General features: G+C 42.0%; 1 pseudogene; it reads right to left on the bottom strand.

The window, feature by feature from the left end:
* The window catches only part of LOC112209226 (beta-glucuronidase-like), a 97,049-nt pseudogene that overhangs the window by 76,047 nt on the left and 5,614 nt on the right, over positions 1–15,388 (bottom strand).

Raw genomic sequence — 15,388 nt, 5'->3', positions numbered from 1 at the left:
TTTTGTTTTGTTTGCTCTTAACAAATTAGTCTGACTTCAGTCCATAGTAAATTGGAGAGGAACTGGTAGAAGATAAAAGAACTGGTAAAAAGCCATTGTAAATACTCAAGTTTCAAAAACAATTTTGTGGTAAGGGCAAATCCTCAGGTCAAGAAAAGTGTGTTACTAAATTCTGTTAGTTTCCAGAAGAAAGATAAAGTCATATGACACAGATTTTACTCCTTACGTTAGAGAGTGTGCTAAGGATACCAACCACATTTTCCAACATTTATTTCCATCATGTTTTATGATCTTCATCTATATTCCATCCTCGTTATTTCTAGCAAGTCTATGAAATTTCTTACATTAATAGAAATAATGTATTAATATTCAGCAATGTGCTAAACATTGTTGAAACATTGTCTCAATATTACTCTTGGAAGAGCTCTGAGGAAGACAATATTTCCAATATATGAGTCATGAGGAAACTGAGGAATGGAAAGATTAAACAACTTGTTGAGGGTAGCATAATTGTAAATGGTGAAGACATAATACAAATCCTAATATCTATGACTCTAATGCTTTAAAAAATCATTATATACACTACGCTGTCTCTGATGTGTGAATCTACCCACTTCTAATTCATTATAACAAGTATTTGTTGCCAGGTAGCATTCTAGGCTTTGGGGATACATCTTTGGAAAAGCTTATAGAAATCTCTGTCCTCAGGGAACTAATATTCTAGGGACTATACAATAAACAATAAGCAAAAATGTAACATGTATAGTGCGTTAGACTGTAGTAAGTACAATGGCAAAAAATTAAGAATGGAGAATGTCTAAGGGGACAGATTGTTTGGAATTTGAATAAAGTGGCTATGGTAAACCTCACTGGGATAACGGCATCTGACCAAAAGCATGAGGAAGATATAGAACAAACCGTATCTGTTGCATGTTTAGTAATAACCAAGAAAATACTGTACGTGAAGCTGAGTGAGAAAATTACATAGTGGAAGGAGGGAAGTCCACAGAAGAATTGGGGGCTTCATGTGGTGGAGCATCTATAAAGCACTGTGCAAGTTCTGACTTTTACAATGAATGAAATGAGAGATCAGAGTTTTACACAGAAAAAGGTAATAACCTGATACATGTTTTAAAGTGATTATACAAATTGCTCTTTTGATGATGTACTGAAGGGTGTCTTATGCAGAATCAGAAACACCTGTTTGCTGGCCATTTCAATACCCTGGGCAATAAATGATGGTGGTTAGCACCAGGATGCTAGTGGTGAAAGTAGCAAAAATGATCAGAATTGAGCTGCATTTTGAACATACAGTTAATAAGTTCTGTGGCATGACAGAAAAATGATTCCATAATATTTGTATTGAGCAACCTTGTTGATTTGATATTCAAATTAAGTCCTAATATTAAACAATGTAGGAATTTCAATGAAAATATGACCAAAGGGAGAAAATGGCTCCCAACCTACTGTAATTAAAGTTCCCTTCTGTTGTTTTAAAATGCTACTATGGATAGAGAAAACAAGATATGGATTTGGAAGAAAATTACCCACAGTCTAATTGTCAGATTTATTGACTTAAATGTTACATGGCAATAAAGTTGAAAGAAAAATAAGAAGAAATTCTAAAAGCCAGCATGTTAGATTTATTCCCTCCACAAAAAGAATTGCTAATATTTATAAAGTGAGATAATATGCCAAATACTTGTACTTGGCATAATTGCATTTTCTCAACAAATCCTATATTATCAACATTGTTTTATTTGTATATGTGTGAAAAATCATGACACCTGCAGTTTAAGTTACATTTGTATGAAACAGTCAATATGTGGCAGAGCCAGAATAAAGCCCACGTTTAAAGGAATTCTCTTTCCATTGCACCCACCCGTATTGCCTGTGGAAACCCTAAACAAGCCATTTAAATTTGTTGGAATTCCGTTTTTCAACTTTTTAAAACTAAGAGTCCGGTCCTAAATCAAGTTAATGTTTAAATTCTTCACTTATGCTTAGTATGTACATTATTCCAAAATGTGAATCGGTCCCAAATATCATATTCATTCTAACAGAGGACATTAAAAGTTTAAAAGATATCCGTTATATGGCTGAACTGATTATATTTTATCGGAAAGTGAAAGGAACTGAAAGGAACTACTCAGCATATTTCTAATGAGTATACAGAGGAAAAGTATTTTGCCTCATTTAATTTTGTAAAATCTCTCTCTGGCACATAATTCACAGTCTTTTTTTGCCCACAGGAATAGTGAGGCAGATATGTATTAATTCATGTCATAATACAAGAATAGGTAGCGATAAAACACTGGCATTTTCCAAATTGCCTGTATAAAGAATTGTCAGAAGAACATGGGTATTAGCTTCAGATTCTCCAAGGGGTTAACATTTATGTTATCTGTTAAATATGACTTATGTATTAACTTCTCATATTTCATATATAAAACTTTATGCTTTGGTCCTGTTCCTCGGGATGACCTTGATGTAATCAGAAATAATAGTGTTCTTTACCAAAGACATTAATCAATAACTTTATAATATGAAGCACTATGAATATTTAATAGCTTCAGCTTGAATAATTCAAATCCCGTATTACTAAAAAATAAAGTCAATTGAGTGACTGAGAGTTCCATATTCCACAATTCCTACTCTGCTTACTACCTATTCTATTTACTATTCTCTTTACTATTTGAGAAGGGTATGGAGTTGTGTATGTTGCAAACATCACGTAACTTTTGTTCGACTTTCTTGAACACGTCATATTATTTTCTTTAGTTCATTTTCTGAATATAAGTAATTTTTGGTGAATTAATACTTTAAACAAGAGTTCACCTGGCAAGCAGTAGGCAAAATTTCATTAAAAATATTATTTTATTAACATACCTTAAAAATGTAATAGGACAATGCCTCAAAGAACAATTTCAAAATAGAAACACAGAAAACAAATGACCAGCAAAATTGCTCTGAAGTCTTAAAAACAGAAATAAATACTTCAATAATCATAGGTAATATGGAAATCCAATGTATGACTTACTTATAGAAAACCCTTCCGGAATTTCATTTAAATCTCACGTCAATATGAGCTATGTAGGAAGTCCATTAATAAATAAGAATATTATATAGGTACACATGTATATATTAATTTTAAGCCATATGCAGCCCTATTTGAAAATGTTAAAAAAATCATCAGGATTAGTCCATACTGATTATTAAAAAATAAAATTGTCATTGCTCATTGTAGAAGATAAATGTCAGCTGTGCAGCAGATGTGTTTATAGCCACCCAGTAATCCTATCGCCTCAATAATGCATTTCCCTTTTTTTAGTTAAAAACTTAATTACATTAAGAAACTGTATGTGTTTAGGAATATGAATATAGAAGGAGTAATCATTGTTTAGTAAAATAAGTTTTACTTGCATATTAAAATTTACTGTGTTTGTGAAGATGCTGATAGTACATTACATATGGAGATCCAAGTGCACATACTCACTAATTCTTTAAACTATGTTTGATATTAGTAATAATTTACTTTACATATATATCGGAATTTAATTGAAAAATAGTAAATGACTGCTAATATACATTATTCTTCTGAGTTGCATTTTTGCTTAATGAAATAGAATTTTAAAAAAAATTATCTTTATTCCTACTAGATTATACATTTCATGAGAAAAGCATTATCTCTTTATTAGTATATTTGTTTACCTATATTAGAACTTGACTTTGAAATAAACCAGATATAATACCATTGTTGTAGATGTATTTATTGTAGTAAAAATAATATTCTGCACCTGAGTTTTGAGCAAGGAGATTTACAGTCTCCTTTCAGTTAGAAAACTACAAGACCCTCTTAACTGATGTTGGAAATGTAAGTAAAGAAGATAAAAATTAAAATGATAAAGAAAAGCATTTGGGGTATAGTATCACTGTGCTTCCCAGGAGAATGAGTTGTAAGTGCTCACTCCGCATTTTTCAGTAACATATACTTAAAGTAAGCACACAGGGGCTACAGACGCTATTTTTTGGTTCAACATGACCTGAGCAGTTAATTATTTGTAAAGGGAAGAAGCAAGAATAGGCTCAGGGAGGGAGACAGAGAAAGATTGGGTGGGGCGGGGAGGGAGGGAGAGTTTCACCTGTATCTAAAACAGATCAGAAGCAATTTCTTCCTCCAACTCCTCACTTGTCTATTTCTACTAATAAAGAGCAAAACCAGACAAAATAGATTATTGTGTCATTTTTGTTTTCTTATTTTGTAATACACAGAAAAACTCAAGCTGGAGACGGAAATGAACAGATGCACATGGCTGGAAAGACTCAGTGCTAATCTCTACAATGTTGTTTTAATAGAATGGAGACAGGACCACATACTTTCTTACAATAATGAGGATCAATAAAGACAAAACTGACACTTTGTAATGAATAATGATCTGAACACTCACCTGAGAAAGCATCTCTTCGTTGCAGGTCTTTGGAAATGGGCTATATTTTTTGAATCATAACCGATATGTACTGCCATAAACAAGAGGATTTCAAGCCAGCTCCATCTGGTCGAAAATTATTTTATTTATTACTAAGAGAAAAGTGTAAGACAAGTCCTGTGGTAAAAACAGATTTATTGTCTCTGCTATTCACCTGTGTTATTTCTTCATATATTACCATTGACATATATTATCCATTCTTCACAGCAATGGCTTTGCCGTGGCAAATTAAATATCTCATTGTCCTTCTCTGTCCATTTTACATTATAATGTTTCTGAGTAGACTTTTATAGCTCTCTCACAGAATTATAGCAAGTCTTTAAATAAAAACAAAATTGAAACAAAAATTTTAGACTCAACTTAAAATCCCTCTTTATTTTATAATTTGGATTTTTAAGTAAAATATGCTATATCCTATTTAACGAGAACTTTCATATGTAATGTATCAATGGAATTATCTAAAGCTCATTTGGTTTTGCATAAAAACACAATTAGAGTAAAAACATTCTAAAATAGACACTGGAATAAAAACAATGAAAGCAAAACTATTAATTTTACATTTTTCATTCAAGTATTTTGATTTTTACTATATTATATTATTATATTAGGTATTAGAGTAATCATTGATCACTTTCAAAACCCTGCTCCTTTCTAGGTGCAATGAAGAATTTTTATTTTATTGAAAAGTTATCTTAAGATGTAAGACTTGTGAATGATAGTAAAGATTTAGTAGACCCAATGTATTCTCAGATAAATGTAAAATAAGCAAGATATGAATTAAAGGGTAAATATAGAGTTTAACAGCATAGATCTTAAAATCCATTATCATAAGGTAGAAGGATGTATAATTTATCATGATTAAAATATACTAAATATTCATATCACAGCATTCTGATTTCTGATATCTACAATTTAGGTGACATATATACATATGTGTGTATATATATATAACTGTATTATTTGATATTTTAAAAGATAAAAGAGTTATATATTCAAATACCAGTCTAGATGTTGCTCTGAAAGTATTGTTAGATGAGATTAACATGAAAATCAGTAATTTTTGAGAAAAGCAGATTATTTTCCAAAATATTGTAGGGCTCATCCAGTCAATTGATTATATTAAAAGACTGAGATCCCTGAAGGAAATAATTCTGCCTGCAGATTGCCTTTCGTCTTGAGACTGTAACATCAACTTTTCTCTAGGTCTCTTGCTTGCTAGCCTACCCTGCCAATTTTTTATACATTAAAAAATATTTTTCTCAAATATTGTAGTTCTGCTATTTCCAGAAACGCTTGAGGATTGTACTTCCAAGTTCTTTTAAAGTTGATCATGGTCATGAAACTCATCATCAAATGGCATTTGAGCAAAATCTTTATTAATTAAACATGAGTGGAAGTTTAAAGGCCAATGCACAACTCACTCAGGCATTGTGAACTATGTGTGCAGACAGATCACAACTCATCCTTGGTCTCTGGGTGTGTCTGCGTCTATTACTGACTTACCCTGGATATGTAAAATGAGTAAGAAAAACTTTTTGTGTTAGCCACTGGGATTTTTGGTTTGTGTATTACTTTAGCATATTATCTCATTTTGAATGCTATAGTTTAGGACACTAGTTTAAACTACTGAAGTTAAAATGTTCTCCTTATTTCAGAGGAGAGAAGGATCTTACAGTGACAGACATCCATTAGTAAGAATTAATTTCTAGAGATAAAGTGAATTCAGTAACCACAGTGTCAGTAGAGTCAGCATGGTCAAAATAGTCTACATGGGAAATGTTTGGTGGCTCTTAGTTGATCATGGAGTCTCTTGAACCAAAAGTAATGAATGCCAATTAAGTTTCGATTTGGCTTATATGATCTCAAATCTTCAGGTTTACAAAACATATCTTGAGCCACCACCCAGCTCTGTCACCCAGGCTGGAGTGCAGTGGCACCATCTCAGCTCATTGCAGCCTCCGCCTCCGAGGTTTAAGCGATTCTCATGCCTCAGCCTCCTGAGTAACTGGGACTACAGGTGCTCACCACCATGCAGGGATTTTTTTTCTATTTTTTTGTAGAGACACGGTTTCACCATGTTGGCCAGGCTGCTCTCGAACTCCTTACCTCATGATCCGCCCACCTCGGCCTCCCAAAGTGCTGGGATTACAGGCGTGAGCCACTGCGCCCAGCCCATTTTTTCTTTTCACCCACCTCGGCCTCCCAAAGTGCTGGGATTACAGGCGTGGGCCACTGCACTGAGCCTACAGCTCATTTCTTAACACATAAAGCTTTGCACCTCTCCACAAAACTGCCATCAGGGATGTCCCCAGAAACCATTCATCCCAGGTGCCACGCAGAGAAGAGTTTCTTGTTCTCCTTTTCCCTTTACCTCTTCCCTCTCACCTCATCATGTTCATTCATTCATCCCTTTTCCATTCTCACTTTTAAGCTTTAACCTTTCAAAAGCCTATCTTCCCCTATAAGTAATGTATTGTAACTCCCGCCATCACCATATCCTTCTCCAACCAACCAAACTGCCATCCTGAGTTTATGGAAAGTCCATAAACTAAGAAGAAATGGGAAACATTGCTAACTTGGCAGCCCCTCATCCACCCTACGTGAGAGCACAGATCTTATTGTCTTTGAAGACCCTTTCTTTTCTTTTTTTTTTTTTTTTTGAGAAGCAGTCTCACTGTCGCCCAGGCTGGAGTGCAGTGGCACAATCTCGGCTCACTGCAAGCTCCAACTCCTGGGTTCATGCCATTCTCCTGCCTCAGCCTCCCGAGCAGCTGGGACTACAGGTGCCCGCCACCACGCCTGGCTGATTTTTTTTGTATTTTCAGTAGAGACAGGGTTTCACTGTTAGCCAGGATGGTCTCGATCTCCTGACCTCATGATCTGCCTGCCTCAGCCTCCCAAAGTGCTGGGATTACAGGCATGAGCCACCGTGCCCAGCTCCTTTTTTTTTTTTTAAAGACAGGTCTCACTCTGTTGCCCAGGCTCAAGTGCAGTGGTGTAATCATGGCTTACTGCAGCCTCCAACTCCTGTGCTCAGGCTATCCGCCTGCCTCAGCCTCCCAAGCAGCTAGGACTACAGGCACACACCACCACACCTAGCTAATCTGTTTAGTTTTTGTAGAGATGGGGGTCCTGCTATGCTGAACAGGCTGGTCTCGAACTCCTGGCCTCAAGCAATCCTCTCACCTTGGCCTCCCAAAGTGCTGGGATGACAGGCATGAGCCACCATGCCTGGTCTGAAGACTTTTAAATGCTGCCATATTCAAGACGCGTTGAAACTCACCTGTATTCGATGAGCCTGCTTTTCGCAAATGAGTAACATAAAACAGACTGAAATACCTTAAGCTTCTCAGCCTTTTACCCTCCTCTGGAATAATGAGTGTATCCCAAAAGTAAATCCATAATGAGGTCCAGTTTTTCCTTCATCCTTGGCTATGAAATAGACAAGAAAAAGGCAAGCTAGCCATTTCCATCTCACTATAGCAGACTCTCATGTTTACTTTTTGACCGCATGTGGGAAGCGGGGGCCTGACTGCTTTCCTACTTCCTAAGCACAACTTACTTTTCCTAGGAAATTCTCAACACAACCTACATGGATTAAACCAGGTTCCCCCCTTTGTTTCCAATATTCTTACAGCCAAAATGTCCAGAATGGGCAAGGCAACCTGAAAAAATGAGGACGGGTACATTATCCCATGCGCTAAACTGCCACTTACACTGGTTAGTCATGAAATCGGCAAAATTCCAGATGAGCTCTCCAACCACGTATTTTCTGCGTTTTTGATCCAGACCCAGATGGTACTGCTCTAGCAGACTTTTCTGGTATTCTTCACTGAACATCAGAGGTGGATCCTGGGATTCAAGGCAAAGAGAATTAAGAGTAAGAACTGGCAGAATTGTAAATGTTAGATAAAAATAAAGATCCACTTGATGGTGACCAAAATATCTGTCCTCACTGGGGGCTGTAGTGACTGCAGGACTCACTGATGCTAGGGTAAAGACAGCCAGGGAGAAATTGGAAATCATCATTCTCAGTAAACTATCGCAAGAACAAAAAAACAAACACCGCACATTCTCACTCATAGGTGGGAATTGAACAATGAGATCACATGGACACAGGAAGGGGAACATCACACTCTGGGGACTGTTGTGGGGTGGGGGGAGGGGGGAGGGATAGCAATGGGAGATATACCTAATGCTAGATGACGAGTTAGTGGGTGCAGCACACGAGCATGGCACATGTATACGTATGTAACTAACCTGCACAATGTGCACATGTACCCTAAAACTTAAAGTATAATAATAATAAAAAAAATACAAAAAAAAAACGACAGCCAGGGAATGATGTAACCCAGAATTAAAAAGGAGGTTTAAAAAAAAAACATCAATTAGTAACTGCTTTATTTATAAATATAACTTGATACTCAATTTTTCTTACTTTTCCGTCTCTATCTGCTGATATAGTCTTAAGGCTGAACTACACTAGAAGGAAAAATATGTCTTTAGGTCAGGCGCGCTGGCTCATGTCTGTCATCCAAGCACTTTGGGAGACCCAGGTGGGAGGACTGCTTGAGCCTAGGAGTTCAAGACTAGCCTACAAAAAGTACAAAAGTTAGCCAAGCACGGAGGCACACACCTGTGGTCCCAGCTACTTGGGAGGCTGAGGTGGGAGGACTGCTTCAGTCCCGGAGGTCAAAGCTGTGGTGAGCTGTGTTTGCACCACTACACTCCAGCCTGGGTGACAGAACAAGACCCTATCTCATGAATGAATGAATGAATGAATGAATGAATGAATGAATGAAAAATGAAATTAAACTAAACCAGGCTGGGCATGGTAGCTCAGGTCTGTAATCCCAGCACTTTGGGAGGTCGAGGCAGGAAGATCACTTGAGCTCAGGAGTTCAAGATCAGCCTAGGCAACACAGTAAAACCCAGTCTCTATAAAAAGGCTAAATATTCGCTAGGTGTAGTGGCGCATGCCTGTGGCTCCAGCTACTTGGGGGGCCGAGGAGGAAGGATCACTTGAGCCCAGGAGGTTGAGCAGTGAGCTGTGATTACGCCACTGCACTCCAGCCTGGGCAACAGAGTAAGGCTGTCTCAAAAAAAATTTTTTTTTAATTAAACCAAATAAATTCAGTTATCCTAGTCATATATCAAGACCTCAACAGCCACATGTAGCTAGTGGCTACCATTTCAGACAGTGCAGACATGGGGCATTTCCATCATTGCAAAGGTTCTTTTTTGAAACAAGGTCTCACTCTGTCACCCAGGTGGGAGTACAGTGGTGCAATTATGGCGGACTGCAGCCTTGACCTACTGGGCTCAAACAGTCCTCCTACCTCAGCCTCCCAAGTAGCTGGGACTAGAGGCAAGCACGACCATACCCAACTATTTTTTTTTTTTTTTTTTTGAGACGGAGTCTTGCTCTGTCGCCCAGGCTGGAGTGCAGTGGCACAATCTCGGCTCACTGCAACCTCCACCTCCCCAGTTCAAGCGATTCTCCTGCTTTAGCCTCCTGAGTAGCTGGGATTACAGGTGCATGCCACCACACCCAGCTAATTTCTGTGTTTTCTTAGTAGAGACGGGGTTTCACCATGTTGGTCAGGCTGGACTTGAACTCTTGGCCTTGTGATCCACCCACCTCAGCCTCCCAAAGTGCAGGGATTACAGGCGTCAGCCACTGCACCCAGCCACAACTCATCTTAAATATTTTGTAGAGATGGGGTCCATGTTGTGCAGACTGGTCTCAAACTCCTGGGCTCAAGAGATCCTCTGACCTCGGTCTCCCAAAGGGCTAGCATTCCAGGCGTGAGCCAGCACACCCAGCACTGCAGAGGTTCTATCAATGCTCACCTAGACCCTCTCGAGTTTCTTAAGAATTCAGAACTGGGGCTGGGCATGGTGGCTCATGCTTGTAATTCCAGCACTTTGGGAGGCCAAGGCAGGTGGATCGCTTGAGGTCAAAAGTTCAAGACCAGCCTGACCAACATGGTGAAACCTCATCTCTACTAAAAAAAAAAAAAAAAAAAAATTAGGTGAGCATGGTGGTGCATGCCTGTAATCCAAGCTACTTGGGAGGCTGATGCAGGAGAATTGCTTGAACCTGGGAGGCGGAGGTAGCAGTGAGTCAAGATTGCACCACTACACTCCAGCCTGGGCGACAAGTGAAACTCCTCCTCAAAGGAGAAAGAATTCAGAGCTGGTTACCTTTTCAAAGAGAATGAACAAGGGTGCATATCCACAAACCACTTCCACCTACTTGACTAGTTTGCAGAAGTGTCATTCTGTAAGCACGATAAATTTAAGGGTGCAAACAGAACAGTGCAGTCCATTGTGGGTGGCTGTTCCCTGTGTGTCAATGGGAGTCCCAGGAGCTGTGCAAAAGAGTGTGAGCTGGATGGGGAGGGGACACGGGGCTGGATGGGGTTCAGGAATCCACATGAAAAAAACCCCACAAGACAAAGCAACATATCTTTGGTGAGAAGGACAAAAAATGAGATGGATAAACAAATGAGGACAGGCCAGGCATGGTGGCTCAGGCCTGTAATCCCAGGATTTTGGGACGCGGAAGCAGGCAAATCACTTGACGTCAGGAGCTCGAGACCAGCCTGGCCAACATGGCAAAACCCCACCTCTACAAAAATACAAAAATTAGCTGGGCATGGTGGCAGGTGCCTGTAATCCCAGCTGCTTGGCAGGTTGAGGCAGGACAATCGCTTGAGCCTAGGAAGTGGAGGTTGCAGTGAGCTGAGATCACACCATTGCACTTCAGCCTGGGTGACAGAGTGAGACTCCATCTCAAAAAAAAAAAAAAAAAAAAAGACAAAGTGAGTGATTAAACATGGCTCTAAGATCTCACCCATGCCCTCAATAGGTATTATTTAGCATGTGCTGTGTCAGCTATTGCAGAGTACCTGGGAAACAACAATAAATAGGACTCCTGTCTCCTGAGCCCACAGTCCGATCAAAGAGAGAGCCAAAGAAATAACAACGGTGCTTGCCGAGAACGTTGGGAGAGCCAGGTTCCGGCTGCAACAGGGCAGAGCACGGGGAAGGTTCCCTCCACCTGGGGCAGGCAGGGTAAACCTCCCCACAGAGGGGACAGCTATGAGGAGACTCAGATGCCAAATAGGAATCTTTTCAGCCACGTGTCGTGACTCATGCCTGTATTCCCAGTACTTTGGGAGTCCAAGACAGGAGGTGAAGACCAGCCTGATAGCGAGACTGCATCTCTACAAAATATTTTAAAACTAGGCTGCACATGGTGGTGCACGCCTGTAGTCCCAGCTACTCAGGAGGCTGAGGCAGGGGAATCGCTTCAGCCCAGGAGTTCGAGGCTGCAGTGAGCTATGATGACACCACCACACTCCAGCCTGGGCAACAGAGCAAGACCCTGTGAGGAAAAAAATAAAAAATAAAAAAAGGCTAGCACAGTGGATCACACCTGTTAATCCCAGAACTTTGGGAGGCCAAGGCAAAAAGATCAATTGAGTCCAGGAGTTTGAGACCAGCCTGGGCAACATAGCAAGACCCTATCTCTAAAAAAATAAAAACAAAAGGATCTTTTAGTTGGTGATTATGGTGCCAACATGGGCATTCCAGGCAGAAAGAATAGCTCAAGCAAGAGCAGGAGAGCAAATGAGGGCAGTGGAAACAGATCAGTGGCCAGGAGTGAGAAGAGAAGAGGATGAAAACCCAGGAAAGAGCAGAGGACACTGAGAGTCCTGACTAGGGGTTAGGACTTTGTCCTATGGGCCTGGGGGAGCCAATGATAGGACTCAAAAATTTTGATTTGTGGCCGGGCACAGTGGCTCACACCTGTAAATCCCAGCGCTTTGTGAGCCTGAGGCAGGAGGATTACTTGATCCCAGGAATTCAAGACCAGCCCGGGGAACACAACAAGGCCCCATCTCTACAAAAGTAAAAAAATTAGCCAGGCATGTTGGCCTGTGCCTATGGTCCCAGCTACTCAGGAGGCTGAGGTGGGTAGATCGCTTGGGCCCAGGAGGTTAAGGCTGCAGTGAGCAGTGATCGCACCACCGCACTCCAGCTTGGGTGACAGAGAGAGAGGCGGTCTCAAAAACACATAAAAATTTGGATTTGTTAGAAAGACCACTTGGGCACGGGTGATAGGAGGCTGTCTGGAAACAAGGCCAGTAAGGAGTCCACCTTTGAGGACCAAGCGAGTGGGGCAGAGGCCTGGCTGCTGGTGAGAAGGGAATGTGGACAGGGTAGCGGGAGGTGAGCCCAAAGCTGAAGCAAGGGGAGCACTGCAGTGGGCGCAGGGCAGGGTGGAGGAGGCAAGTGGCATCTCTGCCCAGAGAGAATACACAAGCAGAAAGTTCAACACCGCTTACCTGGTGAAACCCTACAAGCGTTTCCACTCCATACTCGCTCTGAATAATGGGATTGTGATGTCTTACACCAATTCTCAAACTGGGCGGCCAGCTGCAGCTGAATCAACTCCAGGTGCCCGTAGTTGCGATACCAAGAGTAGTAGCTGTTCACACGGGTCACATCCACATACAGAGCCTAGGACCAGAGCAGCAGAGCCCGTTCAGCAACCACAAGACCGCATGACTCAGTACTCACATGCTGTGGGGGCTCCTCTGACAGAGAAGGTAAGAAGGGGATGTAATCCCAGCACTCTGGGAGGCTGAGGCAGGAGGGTGGCTTGTGGCCAGGAGTTCGAGACCAGCCTGGGCAACACAGCAAGACCCCAGCTCTACAAAAAATAGTATCAAGAAAATTAGCACGGCACAGTGGCTCATGCCTGTAATCCCAGCACACTGGGAGGCCAAGGTGGGAGGATCACTTGAGCCCAGGGGTTTGAGACCAGCCTGGGCAACATCGTAGGACTCCATTTCTACAAAACAAAACAAAAGCCTAGAACGGGAAGAGCTGCCTCTCGGGGCTGAGAACATCCAACTGCACCAATTTAGATCCTGAAATTACCCTGCCCCACAAGCAAAAAACATGGTCACAAAGTGGCCCAAAGGAGGCAGGCCTGTGATTGCACACTGACGCTCACGACGTGTGCAGCTGAGAAGGGCTGTGAGAGGCAGAGCAGCTGCCAACACGCAGTCCTCAGCCAAAACCCAGGGCCCCCGCCACTGGAACTGACTCCTCTCCAGGCAGCACTCCCAGCACTGGGCATCCCCTCACCTTGCCCTGGAGAAGCCCTCCCACCCAAGGGGCCAATGCAGTCATTCTCGCAGATAATCTTTTTTCGCTTTGTTTGGAAGACAGAGTCTCGCTCTGTTGCCCAGGCTAGAATGGAGTGGCACAATAGTGCAACCTCTGCCTCCCACGATCAAGCGCAGACGTGGTGGCATGTGCCTGTTATCCCAGCTACTTGGGAGGCTGAGGCAGGAGAACTGCTTGAACCTGGGAGGCGGAGGTTGCAGTGAGCTGAGACTGTGCCACTGCACTCCAGCCTGGGCAACACAGCAAGACTCTATCTTTTAAAAAAAAAAAAAAAAAAATGCTAGTATCAGCCAGGCACGGTGGCTCATGCCTGTAATCCCAGCACTTTAGGAGGCTAAGGCAGGACGATCACTTGAGCTCAAGAGTTTGAGACTGGCCTGGGCAACATAGTGAGATCCCATCTCTACAAAAACATTTAAAATTAGCCGGGCACAGTGGTGTACACCCGGAGTCCCAGCTACTTGGAAGGCTGAGGCAAGAGGGTTGCTTAGGCCCAGGAATTCAAGGCTGCAGTGAGCTGTGATCACACCACTGCACTCCAGCCAGAGCAACAGAGTAAGACCTTGCCTTCACACACACAAAACAAAAAACAAACAAAAAAAAAACTCAGGTTCCAACCCTGGAGTTACTAAATCAGGATCTCAGAATGCAGAGATCTGGCATTTCAATAAAACTTCCCCTGGAGATTCTGATCAGCCAGGTTTGGGCCAGATGAACTCTAAGCTCACTTAAACCTTTGACATTTTATGAGTCTATTAAATCGAGTACAAAAAATGCTGAGTCCAAACTGGGCAAACAAATCCCATCTCCCTATGCCCAGCCTCCTTGGATTCAGAAAGCCACACTGCCTGGAGAGTAAGCAGAGAGAGAATTGTCATTAACCCAAAGACCATCTTTGAAAACAGACTGGCTGCGGCTGAGTGCGGTGGCACACGCCTGTAACCCCAGCCCTTTGGAAGGCCGAGGCAGGAGGATCACTTGAGCCCAGGAGTTCGAGACCAGCCTGGGCAACATGGCAAGACCCTGTCTCTATCTTTCTAAGTAAAACAAAATAAAAAGCTCAGACTGGCAGCACATGGTTCTTTCCAGCTGTTCCCAAGAGCAGGCTTCAGGACAAGCCCAGGCAAAGGCAGGGAGAAATGGGGTGAGGACCCCCAGGCTCACCCCCTTGTCTGCTGCGTAGGTGGAGTTGGTCACAAAGGTCACAAGCTGGGAGGGGTCCAAGGCTTTGGTGTGAGCAATCACCATCCTGTCCACAAAAGAGAGAAGACACAGGTTCCGTCAGTCCGGGAAAGGCTCAGACACCCTCCCATCCTCTCTGTCCCATCTTCCCCTGCCAGAACACAACTGGGGGCCAGGCATGATGGCTCACATCTGTAATCCCAGCACTTCAGGAGGCTGAGGCAGGCAGATCACTGAGGTCAGCAGTTCAAGAACAGCCTGGCCAACATGGCAAAACCCCATTTCTACTAAGTATACAAAAATTAGCCAGGCATAGTGGCACGCATCTGTAACTCCAACTACTCGGGAGGCTGAGGCACAAGAATTGCTTGAACCCGGGAGGTGGAGGTTGCAGTGAGCCGAAATCACGCTACTGCACTCCAGCCTGGGCCACAGAGCAAGACCCTGCCCCCAAACAAACAAACAAACAAACAAACAAAAAAGAAAGAAAGAAAAGAAAAAAAAAAAAAAAA

This window comes from Pan troglodytes, chromosome 4, assembly GCF_028858775.2.
Source record: "Pan troglodytes isolate AG18354 chromosome 4, NHGRI_mPanTro3-v2.0_pri, whole genome shotgun sequence".
NCBI lineage: Eukaryota > Metazoa > Chordata > Mammalia > Primates > Hominidae > Pan > Pan troglodytes.
Note: the sequence above shows the minus strand (reverse complement) of the source record. Positions and strands in the feature narration are given on the sequence as shown.